The following is a 14082-nucleotide window of genomic DNA, read 5'->3' as shown; positions in this document are numbered from 1 at the left end:
GGCATTCTGTCACAGGTTGATCATACTAAAACTTAACAGTATATTGTAGAATCACAGAATCAGTCAGGGCTGGAAGGGACCACAAGAATTATCCAGTTCCAAACCCTCTGCCATGGACAGGGACACTCTACCCTAGAGCAGGCTGGCCAGAGCCCCATCCAGCCTGGCCTTAAACACCTCCAGGGATGGAGTCTCAACCACCTCCCTGGGCAACCCATTCCAGGCTCTCACCACTCTCACGGTGAAGAACTTCCTCCTTACATCCAATCTGAGCCTACCCATCTCCATCTTTGCTCCATTCCCCCTAGTCCTGTCACTTCTTTCATTGTCAATAAGCATTTCCTGCTAGGGAACTATTACAGAAGTGAGGGTACTGTACTGCATCTTTGCATCCATTAGTGGAATTATTCTTGATGTATTTTGAGTGTTTTGTAGTTCAACAGGTTTGAACTTTACCTTGAATTGTGGTGCTCTGTGTTAAAAAGTTTTCATCAAAATCACCTTGCTTGGCTGATTTAAATCTTTGGTTGCTTTTACAAACACAAGGGAAAAAAAGATCACAGGAGGAAAAAAAAAAAAGGCACACTACCTGAAAAATAATTATCAGCTCTCTCAAAGCTCCCTGGTTTGAGAACAAAACAGTGCTGAAATTGGAAGAGTACATGATATCTTTTTATTTTTTTAAAAGTATGTGCACCTGCTAGCAGTACCTTAGGCAACAGAGACTCCTTCAATGCCAGGAGGATGGAGCCTGGCTCTTCTTGGGGATGTCTGATGACAGGACAAGGGGCAATGGGTGGAAGTTGAGGCATAGGAAATTTCATTTAAATGTGAGGAGGATTTTTTTTTCCTATGAAGGTGATAGAACACTGGAACAGGCAACCCAAAGCAGTTGTGTAGTCTCCCTCTCTGGAGTTATTAAAACCCCACTTGGATGTGTTCCTGTGTGATCTGGTATAGGTGATCCTGCTCTGGCAGGGGGATTGGGATAGATGAGCTTTGGAGGTCCCTTCCAGCCCCTGACTTTCTGTGATTCTGTGATCTGCAAACAGCAATTTGTATGTTGTCTCCTCTGATGTTACTCAAGTAGTTGGCAGTGGAGGGAGGTATACAGTCAATTTGAAGGACAGCCATATAGTCATTAAAAACATGTCTATTAAGTTCTCACATTTTCAAAGTACTGAAGCAAGTCTGCCCAGTAGCATAGGAAAGCTCTTTTATACAAACACCTGACAAAAAATAATATTCCTAAGGCATGGGTTCTAAAATGGACCAATGAACCTTGTATGTGTGTTGTGGGAGCAGGGAATTAAGGTGGCTGAGTCAGGAATATACATAAAACTAGAATTATTTTATATTCCTGAAACCCTGCCCCCAAAACTATATACAGAAATTAATTTAGTCTAATCAGCAGACTCAGTTTCATTGAGAATAGCTTACAAAGGATGGCACAGATAAATTTGACTATTTTAGAAGTCAGCAACTGGAAAAGGCTAAGCTATAAACACATCTTTCCCAGTGCAGACAGTTAGTACTCACAGGTGAGTCAGGCTGGCTGAGAGAAAGGGCAGTCCAGATGCTTGTCAGCTCGCTCTCTTTCCAAAGACATTCGAGGCTCCTTATGCCTACTGAGCTTGCACAAAGGATGCTTACGGTGGGGAGCAGACCTAATCAGGGAGGATTTAGTCCCTCAGGAGCTTGTCCTTGGAAGCACCAGGGGACTCTCTCTGCAGGAACTATCCAGGTGGGGGGAACTCTGAATTGGGGACCCCAATGTGGGAAGTACCCCAATATTTATCCCTTTCCTAGACAAAGAGTCGAGTTACCACTTCCTAGGTGCAATGACCGCAGCCAGTCACCAGCCCAGTTCCAGTATGGGCATCTGCACAGGGCACCCCTTGTGCCAGAAGGGCCCCATACTCCCCCGCTTCACAGCTGCAGGGCAGGGGGGGAGAAACAAGTTTTTCATGCCTTTCCTCTCCCATTCAAACCATGGAGGGAGAGGAATTTTGGGGTATCCAGTACTCCAGGACAAAGTGAAACACTATTTTGTTGCAAAGAGACAAACATACATGGACTTGGATTGGGATATATGTTTTCTATTCCAGTTCTCTATTGTGCCTATACCTACCACATTTCTCCTACCTATCAGGCTATCAGATATTGCAAAGAATTTACTTTGTGTCCTAGAATTGCATGGTTGTTTAAATGAGAAGCATGGCTCCTGAGGGAATTTACACTCCAAATGCAGCCAGTATGAATGCAGAAGATGTAAATAACAAACAAATGGGAGGTTAGGAAATGAGGAACAGAAGGCAAAGTAAATAAATAAGAAATAGCCAGAACTCCAGCTGTTGGAAATTAGTGTAGCTCTACTGAAGCCTGTGCAATTACACTAACGGAGCAATTGGTTCATTATTCTTATTTATTTTATCCTTTGTTCCTTGCTTTTGTTGGAGCTTTGAATTGGCTGAGCTGAATTAGTGTCAGCTGCAGAGTAGTTCTAATGTGCAACCTGTTAATGTAGCGAACCGATACCTGCAAGAGGCAGTGGGTAGCTCCTGAGGTCTTGGAGGGTAAAGTGTCATAGTCTGTAGCTGTGCCTGAGTGCATATTCTCAGGTCTGGTTTTGTTTAGTTTGGGGTTTTTCCCTCCTTTTTCTTTCCCTTCCCCAACAGAGGTCATCCTAGTGAGGACTCTCACTTCTAGTGTGGATTTAGAGGGCTGCGTAAGGGCACCAGACCTTTGGGGAACAAAGCAAGCCATCAACTGAGGTAGAAGCAAGTATGGTGAGATCATATCCACACTACATAAACCCACAGAAATAGAGCATTCCTCCCTTTCCCATGTGTCTTCCAGCCTGTCCTCAGTCCTGTCTGCAGTGAGCTTGAGAACAGAGCTCATATGTACACAACTGTGTTTACAGTGTGGGTAGTAACGGACAAGGTCTGAACTATGTCATCAGGAGAACATCAAGAGATGCACCTAAGGGTGAGGTGGCAGATGAGTAAATCATCACAAGAGTGGGAGAGTACAGGTAGGAGTACGACCACAAAGTTACACTTTGTAATAAATGCAGTTTTTGACTGAGTTGGTTAAAATGGGTTTAGGATAGTGGTGTGGAGTTTCTTAATAATGACTGTTTTAACTTGGAAAGCAAAATCTATCCATTTTATTAGAGCTTCATGAATAAATTGATGACTTCTAAAATTAATTTTCAGTAGCAAAGACATTTCTTACCCAGATTTTATTTCTTATAGTTGTTATACCATAAATCTTTCCTGAATCAAAGGCTTGATCCATTGCTTGTTCAGTGATTAAATATATATATATATATATATATATATATAGGTTTGTACATCATTACTTGGGCATACATTAAAAGAACATTAACTTGTGGAGTTCTCTGAAGTGAGGAGTGCTAACAGTAGATGGATTTGCAGTTCTAATTCATCTGCTTTTTGCATTAAGATACAGTCTTTAATTACATGTTCACACATACTCCAGGCAGTTTCCTACTATTTTTTCTTTCATTTCATTATTCATTGCAAAGACCTTTCATGTCTTTAAGGCTTGAGTTAAATGTGGAATTATACATTTGCTTTCAGTCTCATTTAGGACATTCATCAATGTACCACCTAGGCACCTGGAGAATATTAAGACATTTATCTCATTTTGATATACAGGGCTGCTATTTTCCATCTTACAGAGAGAGGACATCAAGAGAGAGAGAAGTTTAAAATTATATCAGGGTAGGTTTAACTGTTAATAAAAAACCAGAACAACTTAGAGGGAAGGCTATCCTAGACTGATCTTCATTCCCTGGGTTGGAACATCTCTATGGAGATGCTTATTTTGCAATGGGGGGAAGAAAAAAAGGTAACTTGGTGTGAACAAAAAGCCATTATGTGCAAATACATCAATCTCACTATGCATTACTGTTAGGGCTTCGGCTGAGAGGGATTTTGACATAGACATTAACCATCTGAGCTGCAAAGCTGCCCTGTTTGAAAGAGCCTCAAGAGATGTGGCTGCTTCTGAGGTTGGTTGGGAGATGCAGGAGCTTGTCGCCCTCCTGCTGACAAACGCTGGAAATTACAGCCTGCCTGCCTGAGGTCACAGCCCCATGAGCTCAGAGCTTTTTTCAAGCCCAAGTGAAATTTCACAGTACAAGGCAAAGCCACTTTTGTGACCTGTTGGCTTTTGCTATGCTGAATCTTGAAAGGATTACTGCAAACAGTCGAGGTGTTGAACATGAAATAACTTGGTGTGATGTTAGCTACAAGGCAAGCAGAATACAAAGGTGTACATATAAGCACCAAATATGTCTTCAGCTGTGTGCATTGTAAAGACTTTATATGAGATGTGATTTCTGATTCAAAGTGCACTTCACTGTCAATTCAGTTTTGGGCTCCCCAGTTTAAGAGGGAGAGTTTAAGATGGTCCAGTGCACTGCCTGATGAGGACAGGCTGAGGGACCTGGGGCTTTGTACTCTAGAGAAGAGAAGACTGAGGGGGGATTTAATAAGTGTTTATAAATATCTGAGGGCTGGGGGTCAGGAGTAGGGGGACAGGCTCTGCTCACTTGCTCCCTGTGATAGGACAAGGAGCAATGGATGCAAGTTGCAGTACAGGAGGTTCTAGCTCAACACAAGGGAGAACTTCTTTACTGTAAGGGTCACAGAGCACTGGAACAGGCTCCCCAGAGAGGTTGTGGAGTCTCCTTCTCTGGAGACTTTCAAGGCCTGTCTGGATGCATTCTTCTGTGACCTGAGCTAGATTGTATGGTCCTCCTGTGGCAGGGGGGTTGGATCGATGATCTCTGGAGGTCCCTTCCAACCCCTAACATCCTGTGATGCTGTGATCAGGACAAAAAACAGCAAAAGATTAATTATAATGAAGAATTCTGCAAGAGTAGATGAAGCCAGTGAGAGGCCTGGAACATAAGCCCTATGAGGGGAGGCTAAGGGAGCTGGGGTTGTTTAGCCTGGAGAAGAGGAGGCTCAGGGGTGACCTTGTTGCTGTCTACAACTACCTGAAGGGAGGCTGTAGCCAGGTGGGGGTTGGTCTCTTCTCAGAGACAACCAGCAACAGAACAAGGGGACACAGTCTCAAGTTGTGCCAGGGGAAGTATAGGCTGGATGTTAGGAGGAAGTTGTTGCCAGAGAGAGTGATTGGCATTGGAATGGGCTGCCCAGGGAGGTGGTGGAGGCACCGTCCCTGGAGATGTTCAACAAAAGACTGGATGAGGCTCTTAGTGCCATGGTCTGGTTGATTGTCTAGGGCTGGGTGCTAGGTTGGCCTGCATGATCTTGGAGGTCTCTTCCAACCTGGTTGATTCTATGAAAATAACTTTAATGGATAGTTTTGCTGCCTGATCTAATGATTCTTTTTGATTCTTCAAGTACTTGATGAAGGAGGTAACAAGCAGTTACTTTAAGCATCACACATCTAAATTTGAAGAAAACCAAATACCCTGCATTCGAAAGTAATGAATACTGTTTGGTGAGTTTCTACTCATATTGCAATCTGTATTGCAAGCATCCCTTTTTGTTAGCTCTCTCAAGACCTTCTATTCATAGTGGTCTTCTCATGTTATTCAGTATACCATGTTTCTGTGAAGGGATGAGCTTGAAAATCTTATCACTGAGAGCAGATTAATTTTTTTTCATTATTCATTCTGAATGCATCAGGTAGAATTACAGTTAGGTATTTTAATTTGCTCCATCAAAAAAAGCAAAGAGCTTTTTAATGCATGTTCTTTTCCTCTGGTGTGTATCTCTTGCAGAGATAACTTCCAATTTGATTGCACATGATAATTTAATTTCATATAGTGACAAATAGTAGCTATCATGCATGATGATTCACAAGATAACTTACCAGCAGCTAAGGAACAAAAATGAGTGCCTTAACTCAGGAAATAAGTAAACAAAACACTGAGTTTTATTTTGGACATATGGATCCCATTCACTTTATTTTCCCATGTTGTTGCAAACTGTAATTTTATCTGCTATGTGCTAGTGGGAAAGAAGCACATGCTGTAGCTGCAAAGCAGGTGAAGCCACGGGCTTTTAACGTCTGTGACATAAAATAGAGAGAAGAAAGTTGCAGTAGTCAAAATCCGATGCTTCAATGACAAATGGAGTGAGAGACAGGGGAAAATGGTGGGGGAAAGTTCCCAGGAGAGAGCTCAAGAAAGGAAAGTGGAAGCTGTTACCCAATTATTATTGCTATATTTGTCTTTTTTACTTCAAAGCCCTTTTTGAAGTTAGCGGTGATTTTTCACAGAGGACTGGCGATGGTGATCAGTGACAGTCTCGTGCTTCTGTGGAAGATTTTGTTTCTTAGCAATGTAGTGTGACAAAATATTCAGTGGGAAAATGTTTCTGGAGAGCCAAGTGTCAGCTACAACAGCGATCCGTTTTCATCCATTGTGAGGATCTGCAACTCTCAGCTCTTGCAGCCAAATCGTAGACTGCCCTAATTGCTAACATGCTTCAGTAGCTGTGCACATTGTGCCAAGAGCGAAACCCTACCTGTGATCTGAGAGAGATAAAGTGCAAGGGAGCAAATGCATGAAGTAAAACTTCAGGAATTCTAGTAAAACCAGGTGAAAATGAAGAAAAGGTGATGGAAGAAGTGACGTGAAACTAAACCTCAACCAGAACCTGCAAAATGTATTTGTTCTCTCTCAAAAACAGAGGTATGTGGAAGAACCCTGTTTGGCTCCTCTCTTAGTAGCTCTGCTCTTTTCTAATCAAAACTACAAGTAACTGGCAGTCTTCCTGACTCAGCCTCGGAGTGGGAGGACTCAATGCAGCTATTTTCAAATCCCAGAAAACCGTGGGTGAAGAATATGTGGCAAACCTGATGGGCAGGATGTGTGGAGCAGCTGCAGGCTCGGTGAGCTTGGTTTCTCCCTCACACACAAAACACAGACCTGATTTTATACTTGGATCAGCTGTGTGGTAGCTGGAGCTTCGATCTGTCTGGGATCAAAGACTGTCCATTGCCTTTTGTCATTAGGCAAAAAACTACGTTGTGTAAAACTCACTATGAACTCTTACATGAGACTAAGAGTTTCCTAATTGCCTGACTTGGTACAGGTTGGATCATGCTCTGAGACTTACAGTTTTCTTTTATAGTTCCAGCAAAATATGTTTTTCCCATGCAACATGATGGTGACTCTTCTTGCAGTCTTATAACCCTCTGCTCTTTTGTTCAATGCTAATAAATTCTTACTTTTGATGCTATCTTGCTGCTCAAAGGTCAGATGTGCATTGCATTAAGAAGTGTTTACTTTATGTAGCTTTGCAGACAAATGAGGGCAGGCTAATAAAGTTTCACTCCAAAATAGGTTGTTTTTTAGTGTTGTTTCCAGAGCTTTGGCTGGTTTTATTCATTTTTGCAACTTGTAGGAAAACAGCTAAGGAAAAAAAAGAAGTCATGGAAAGACACAGGGGAACTGCTTAGGAGATTCTATACCTTGAACCATATTTTAAATGTATCAGTCTCAAAGCATGGAAACAAATCAATTTATTGTTAAGTGCTGATGTTTGAATCTCTAATTCCAGTTTGTTTCTTTGCCTGTCTTCTCTTAAGGTGTATGCTGCCCCAGTGACTCGATTTCTTGATTTGTGTAGCTTCTCTAGACAGGGATTAGAAGAGCAACAGTGTGTTAGCTGTGGTAACCCCCATCCAACTTATGGGGAACAATTTTGTTACACTTTTTTGCTATTTTATCTTGGGGCAGATCAAGATAAGAGAAATATCAGCTATGCTTGGCCTCTTCATTACTTTTATTGTCAAGGCAGTAAAATGAAGCTATGTCTGCAGTGAAGCAGTTGTGTGGGAAACGGAGACGTCGTTTATACCCAATACAAGTTCAAATTATTGCACTTATGTTACCTCTTTCACAAAAGGGAATAGTTTTTCCTATGTTTTAAAAGAATTAGACCTCTCAAAATTATCCCTGGTAGTGTTAAACTGGAGCATTATTTTAATGATTAATTGACAAAAATCTACTTTCAATGTAACTTTTTGTTAACTGGGTTTGAACTTCAGAGCTCTGCTATTCCTCAGAGTGCTTGCTGAGCTCACAGTTTGGTCAGTGCAAATTATTTGTGTACATTACTTAGAAAGTGTAAGATGACTTTTCATTTGATAATGAAGAGTTGTATGGCTTTCTCTGATACATGGATAAATTCTTGAGAATATAAATTCTGTATAGATAAAGTCTCGAGAATAAGAGTTGTATAGATACTTTGTTGAGAATAAGGGTGTAAAGAGCATAATTCCTAATGAGAATAAGGGAGTAAAGAGCACACATCCTAATCATAGAATCATAGAATCAACCAGGTTGGAAGAGACCTCCAAGATCATCCAGTCCAACCTATCACCCAGCCCTAGCCAGTCAACTAGACCATGGCACTAAGTGCCTCATCCAGTCTTTTCTTGAACACCTCCAGGGATGGTGACTCCACCACCTCCTTGGGCAGCCCATTCCAATGCCAATCACTCTCTCTGCCAACAACTTCCTCCTAACATCCAGCCTATACTTCCTCTGGCACAACTTGAGACTGTGTCCCCTCGTTCTGTTGCTGGTTGCCTGGGAGAAGAGACAAACCCCCACCTGGCTACAGCCTCCCTTCAGGTAGTTGTAGACAGCAATGAGGTCACCCTTGAACATCCTCTTCTCCAGGCTGAACAACCCCAGCTCCCTCAGCCTCTCCTCATAGGGTTTGTGTTCCAGGCCCCTCATCAGCTTTGTTGCCCTTCTCTGGACACATTCCAGCACCTCAGCATCTCTCTTGAATTGAGGGGCCCAGAACTGGACACAGGACTCAAGGTGTGGCCTGAGCAGTGCTGAGTACAGGAGCAGAATAACCTCCCTTGTCCTACTGGCCACACTGTTCGTGATGCAGGCCAGGATGCCATTGGCTCTCTTGGCCACCTGGGCACACTGCTGGCTCATCTTCAGCTTACTGTCCACCAGTACCCCCAGGTCCCTTTCCTCCTGGCTGCTCTCCAGCCACTCTGTCCCCAGCCTATAGCGCTGCTTGGGGTTGTTGTGGCCAAAGTGCAGAACCCTGCTCTTGGCCTTGTTAAATCCCATCCCATTGGCCTCTGCCCACCCATCCAGCCTGTCCAGGTCCCTCTGCAGGTCTCTCCTACCTTCCAACAGATCAACACCTGCTCCTAGCTTGGTGTCATCTGCAAACTTACTGATGCCTACCTATATTGTATTCTAAATTCTCTTTAAGTGCTTGAAACACAGTCACCAAAGTGAACTTTCTAGCAGTGGCAGCTTTCATATTTGCTAATACAGTTGTTCTCCTCATCACATTAATAAGTGCAGAATGAGCTGAGTCCTAAGGGAAACTGTGTGTGTGACAGATATCGTAGCTGTTTCCATGGTGCAGAGGTAGTCATATGCTAAAAAGCAGCACATCTCCTGAGACAGGCCTCTATTAGTGTAGCTGGTTGCATGAAGCCACAAAACGTTTGTGTAGCTCCAGCATTGTGTGTTTTTGTGCCACTGACATTTGGCAACAGCACTTGCTTGCAAAAACGTTTATACAAGGTAAAGCTTGGCTGGTGACTTCTACCTTTTCTGTCTGATGCAAGCCTATTTTTCCAGTGGATTAATTATTTACAGCCTGGCCCTTCTGTAAAACTACTGTTGTTTTTCTATTTACTGGGTTTGAAACACTGTCTATGTGGGTGGGCAAAATAATATTGTAGTGTTTAACTCCTGTGCCAGCTGGCCACCTAAATGTCTGACTCTGTGTGTGTGTGTGCTCAACTTGGTTCAGTTGCCACATGACATGAAGCAGGGCTGTGACCCCAGCAATACTCCTGCTTGTAAATGTAAGCTCAGCTATAAAAATTGCTCTGATTCCATCAACAGTAGGCTCCTCTGTGGTGTTTGCTGAACCCTTCTCTTTGCAGAACCTAATAGAAATAAAGTTGTGGGTTTTTTTTAACATCTAGAAAAGTAAAATGTATTTGAAATGAGACCAAAAGTTGTCCTAGTTAGACTTGAACATAAAGATTATTAAACTATGTTTTGTTTCTAGTCTCCCAAGAGGGATCACAAGTGCTGTGAAGTTGTGTTGTTTTTCAGAGCCCTGGGTCTCCTTTCAGGTTTTAAATGCTTTGGTTAGAGGCACACAGCAATACAGAGTTTCAGGTGTTTCTCTTACTTAATGAGGTATTCTGCATTAGGCTTCTGCTGAAATTATGCCTGGAGGGGAGGACGAACACCATGATGAGACTAAGCACACTCTAACATCGAATGCTGAAGCTGTGTTTCAAAGCATTGCTTGTACTGTGTTATTTCCCTATCTTTGTGAACATCTGGAGGTCACCATTATGAACTACATCTTGTCTTCAGCAGTGACATTGCTTTCTGGAAGGCAGGTACAAGAAGCAGAGGACAGCAAATGAAGCTTTCTGTGGACCTGACATTTGACCCGGCTGGATGGTCTCTCTTAAGCTTTTGGTACTGGGTGCTATGAGGGCCTGGCTGACTTATCCTACAACGTGAACAAATAGGGTGAGTGTAGTACTTCTGACCAGTGGAAGAACATTTTATGTCCATATGTTAATACAATGCACAGAATGAGAGAGATGAACAACACATCTGTCTGGCTAGAGAGCTGCCAGACAGAGAGGGATCTGGGGGTGCTGATTGATACCTGCCTGAACATGAGCCAGCAGTGTGCCCAGGTGGCCAAGAGAGCCAGTGGCATCCTGGCCTGCATCAGGAATGGTGTGGTCAGTAGGAGCAGGGAGGTCATTTTGCCCCTCTACTCTGCATTGGTTAGACCACACCTTGAGTACTGTGCTCAGTTCTGGGCCCCCCAGTTTGGGAGGGACATTGAGATGGTTGAGCGTGTCCAGAGAAGGGCGACGAGGCTGGGGAGAGGCCTTGAGCACAGCCCTACGAGGAGAGGCTGAGGGAGCTGGGATTGGTTAGCCTGGAGAAGAGGAGGCTCAGGGGTGACCTCATTGCTGTCTACAACTACCTGAGGGGTGGTTGTGGCCAGGAGGAGGTTGCTCTCTTCTCTCAGGTGGCCAGCACCAGAACGAGAGGACACAGCCTCAGGCTTCACCAGGGGAAATTTAGGCTGGAGGTGAGGAGAAAGTTCTTCACTGAGAGAGTCATTGGACACTGGAATGGGCTGCCCGGGGAGGTGGTGGAGTCGCCGTCCCTGGGGCTGTTCAAGGCAAGGTTGGACGTGGCACTTGGTGCCATGGTCTAGCCTTGAGCTCTGTGGTAAAGGGTTGGACTTGATGATCTGTGAGGTCTCTTCCAACCTTGTTGATACTGTGATACTGTGATACATTGGCAAATGTCTTCAAGTACTGATGTTCTTCAGGTACACAGAACAGATAATGTATTAGGAATTGTTGTGGATAGATTTTCTGGAATCTACTTCTGTTTCATCAGGTGACAGAAACTCCATGATAACCACTCATCAGAGCTCTCACGGTTCCCAGAAACAGGGTAAGTAAGGACCTAGTGCTGCCACCCTTGCTCCCAACACTTTGGCCTCCTGACAAGGTCTGCAGTAGCAGCACTGGGAAACCAGCAGAAAGCAGACACAAGAGGAGAGAGAGAAATCATGGGATAAAATTAGAAATACCAGCTGTAAAACCTCTCTGTGCTGGCACTTTGCACAGGATGAGACTTCCAGAAGGATTTCATGATATCCTGCTGAAATCAAAGCTAGCTCACCTAGTGCACTTTTGAAAGTGTAACGATCTCACTGTGGCTACACACTGTAGGAGTTGGTTCTCAAAAGCTTTCTTGTTTTGTGTCTTTTCTTTCTTTCTTTGAAGCCACCACAGAAAGCCTAAGTTGCCTTGCTGTGACGCCCACCTTTGACTTTGGCTTAGCTTTCTGCTGCAGGCTGCTCCTGCTAAACTGACAGCATGCCAGGCCCTCTCATGTGGGCAACAGAGTCACAGGATAGCTGCTTTGGAAGCACTAATGTTGCTTACAAAACTTCTTGCTTATCTCTGTTAGTCTTGTGAGTCAACTCTACTTAAAATGGGCCTGAGTGGCTACTCCAGCCCCAAATAATTTCTGACTCTTTCATTCCAAATAAACCAGGCAACAAACAGAATGCATTTTTTTCTCTGAAAATAATACACAATAATAATAATAAAATAAATTTTAAAATATCTGAAAAACCTGGAAGCAAAACCTCAGTTCTGAATTGTGATGAAGGTTAACAAAATCATCTGGAAAGCAGTCAGGAATGATACACTCCAGATTAAGAAAAGAATCATGCAGTATTTTAAGACTTACCTCGTGGTTCCTCGGGTGCAAAGTGATGGTATTTGCCAAGAAGGCATCTCACAGTATTTTGGATGTGTACCTGAGTCTCTGCCTTCACTGTTCTATTCACAAAGGGCATGGCATGTGACTGGATAGAGCTGGTTTCACTGATCTCGGGAGACTGAGTCAGGAGATTGAATCCACCCCTTAAAGGTGTTCAAAAACAGGTAGTGCGGGTTCCTGGTTGGTGCCCTGTGCTAGTTTGAGCCTAGTTAGAATGTTTTGGTGAGAAGAACTAGATTACAGGCAGTGAAGGGAAAACAAGGCTGATGTCTACCTCGCTCATAGGCTTGCTGAGATGTATAAAAGTAAGAATCAAAACATAGATAACACACTCAACACTTCTTCTGCTGGGGAAAGGGCTGAGCTGAATCTCTAATATCACTCCTTTCTGCTGTTTCTTTGACTAATCCACTTTGCTTCCTAACCCCCTGGCCAAACCTCCATTTTCCTTGGGACTGGGGTAAGGTTGAGAGGAGTAGGGGGAAGGTGCAGGGGTGGTTGGGAGCCCCTCCTGGGTACTCAGGCTTCTAAGAGGGGAGTTGTGTTTCTGTGTTACCTTTTAGCTTGTATGTTTCTGTCTATAACTGCATATACTGTAAATATCTGCTTGTATATTGTGCTAGCTGTAAATATAAGCTTCATTCAATTTCCAGAGCCAGCTGAGTCTAGCCTGGGTGATTTCCAAAGTGGGGGGGTGGGGAACACCTAAACCATCACATGCCCCAAGTGAAGACTATTGTATAGGGGTTACACTCCAGGGGGAGTAACCCTGAACCTGACCCTAGGGGTCTTGACCCCTGCCCAGGGGTGGGTCACAGCACCAGGTGATGGTTAGCTCACTCCCCCCACTTACTGCCCTATAAAATGAGGGGGACTTCCTGTTCTCTTTTTCTTCACTCTCTCTTTGCTCTCTCTTGCCCCACACCTCACTCTACACATCTCCCTGCATTGATCATACTGCCATTACCAGCTGCTTTTACCACTTGGCAAACACGAGGCAGACAAAGCCACCATCACAAACTCGGGTTGTATTTAGGCAGTTTTGTATTTTGCTCTTTTCCCCTTCCCTACCCTTTGTAAACTTCCCTACCTCAGATACCTCTCCTAAGTTATTGTTAAACTTTTCCTTTTAACTTCCAAATCGAGTGAGGTTGATTCATTCGGGTGTGTTTACCTCTCTCTCTCTCCTTATATCTAATCCCTGTCTTTGGGAAAGGAGGGGGAAGAGGGGAGGGCACTCTACAAATTGTTATTGGTTCTATCAAAGTTATTAGAGTCTCTGGGAATTTAGAACCCAAGACAAATATGTATTTCCTTACCCTTTTCCCAGCTTAGGTGCAAGGCACACCATATTTATGCACAGAATTATTGATTGTTCTCATTAAACATAGTTCTCTCATGGGCACTGTAGAATTGCTCTTCAGAGCCACATATGAGACATTCTGAAGTTTACTCCACCAGTGTTTCCCTCCCTTTTCTGCACATTCTGGTCTTTGCATGATTTTAATTGTGTTTTTTCTTCCCTTTTTTTTGAGGAGATCACAAGACCCACCCTGACTAGGCTAGATGAGTCCTCCTCCCTGCTGAGTGTCTCCCTTTCTGTGTCCTCCTCAGCCCACCTAGCATCAGAGCGCAGACGGCTGCACCCTTGAGCCGTGAGCAATTTGGTTTATGTCAGTTTGGTGTCAGATTTGGGCAATCAGCATGTGACACAGTGGTGGTGTTTGTGG

General features: G+C 43.7%; 1 long non-coding RNA gene across 4 annotated transcripts in view; it reads left to right on the top strand.

Moving 5' to 3' along the window:
* Window positions 1-14082, top strand: part of LOC135178996 (uncharacterized) — a 66279-nt gene that overhangs the window by 26812 nt on the left and 25385 nt on the right. For 2 of the 4 annotated variants that reach the window (XR_010303828.1, XR_010303826.1), the window contains exons 3-4: window positions 5406-5505; window positions 6257-6809. This is a non-coding gene — a long non-coding RNA (uncharacterized LOC135178996). Of the gene's footprint in view, window positions 1-5405; window positions 5506-6256; window positions 6810-13890; window positions 14008-14082 lie in introns of those variants that run through there. The other 2 variants (XR_010303829.1, XR_010303827.1) reach the window with 2 other exon arrangements.

The sequence above is a fragment of the Pogoniulus pusillus genome, chromosome 10 (assembly GCF_015220805.1).
Source record: "Pogoniulus pusillus isolate bPogPus1 chromosome 10, bPogPus1.pri, whole genome shotgun sequence".
Classification (NCBI taxonomy): domain Eukaryota; kingdom Metazoa; phylum Chordata; class Aves; order Piciformes; family Lybiidae; genus Pogoniulus; species Pogoniulus pusillus.
Note: the sequence above shows the minus strand (reverse complement) of the source record. Positions and strands in the feature narration are given on the sequence as shown.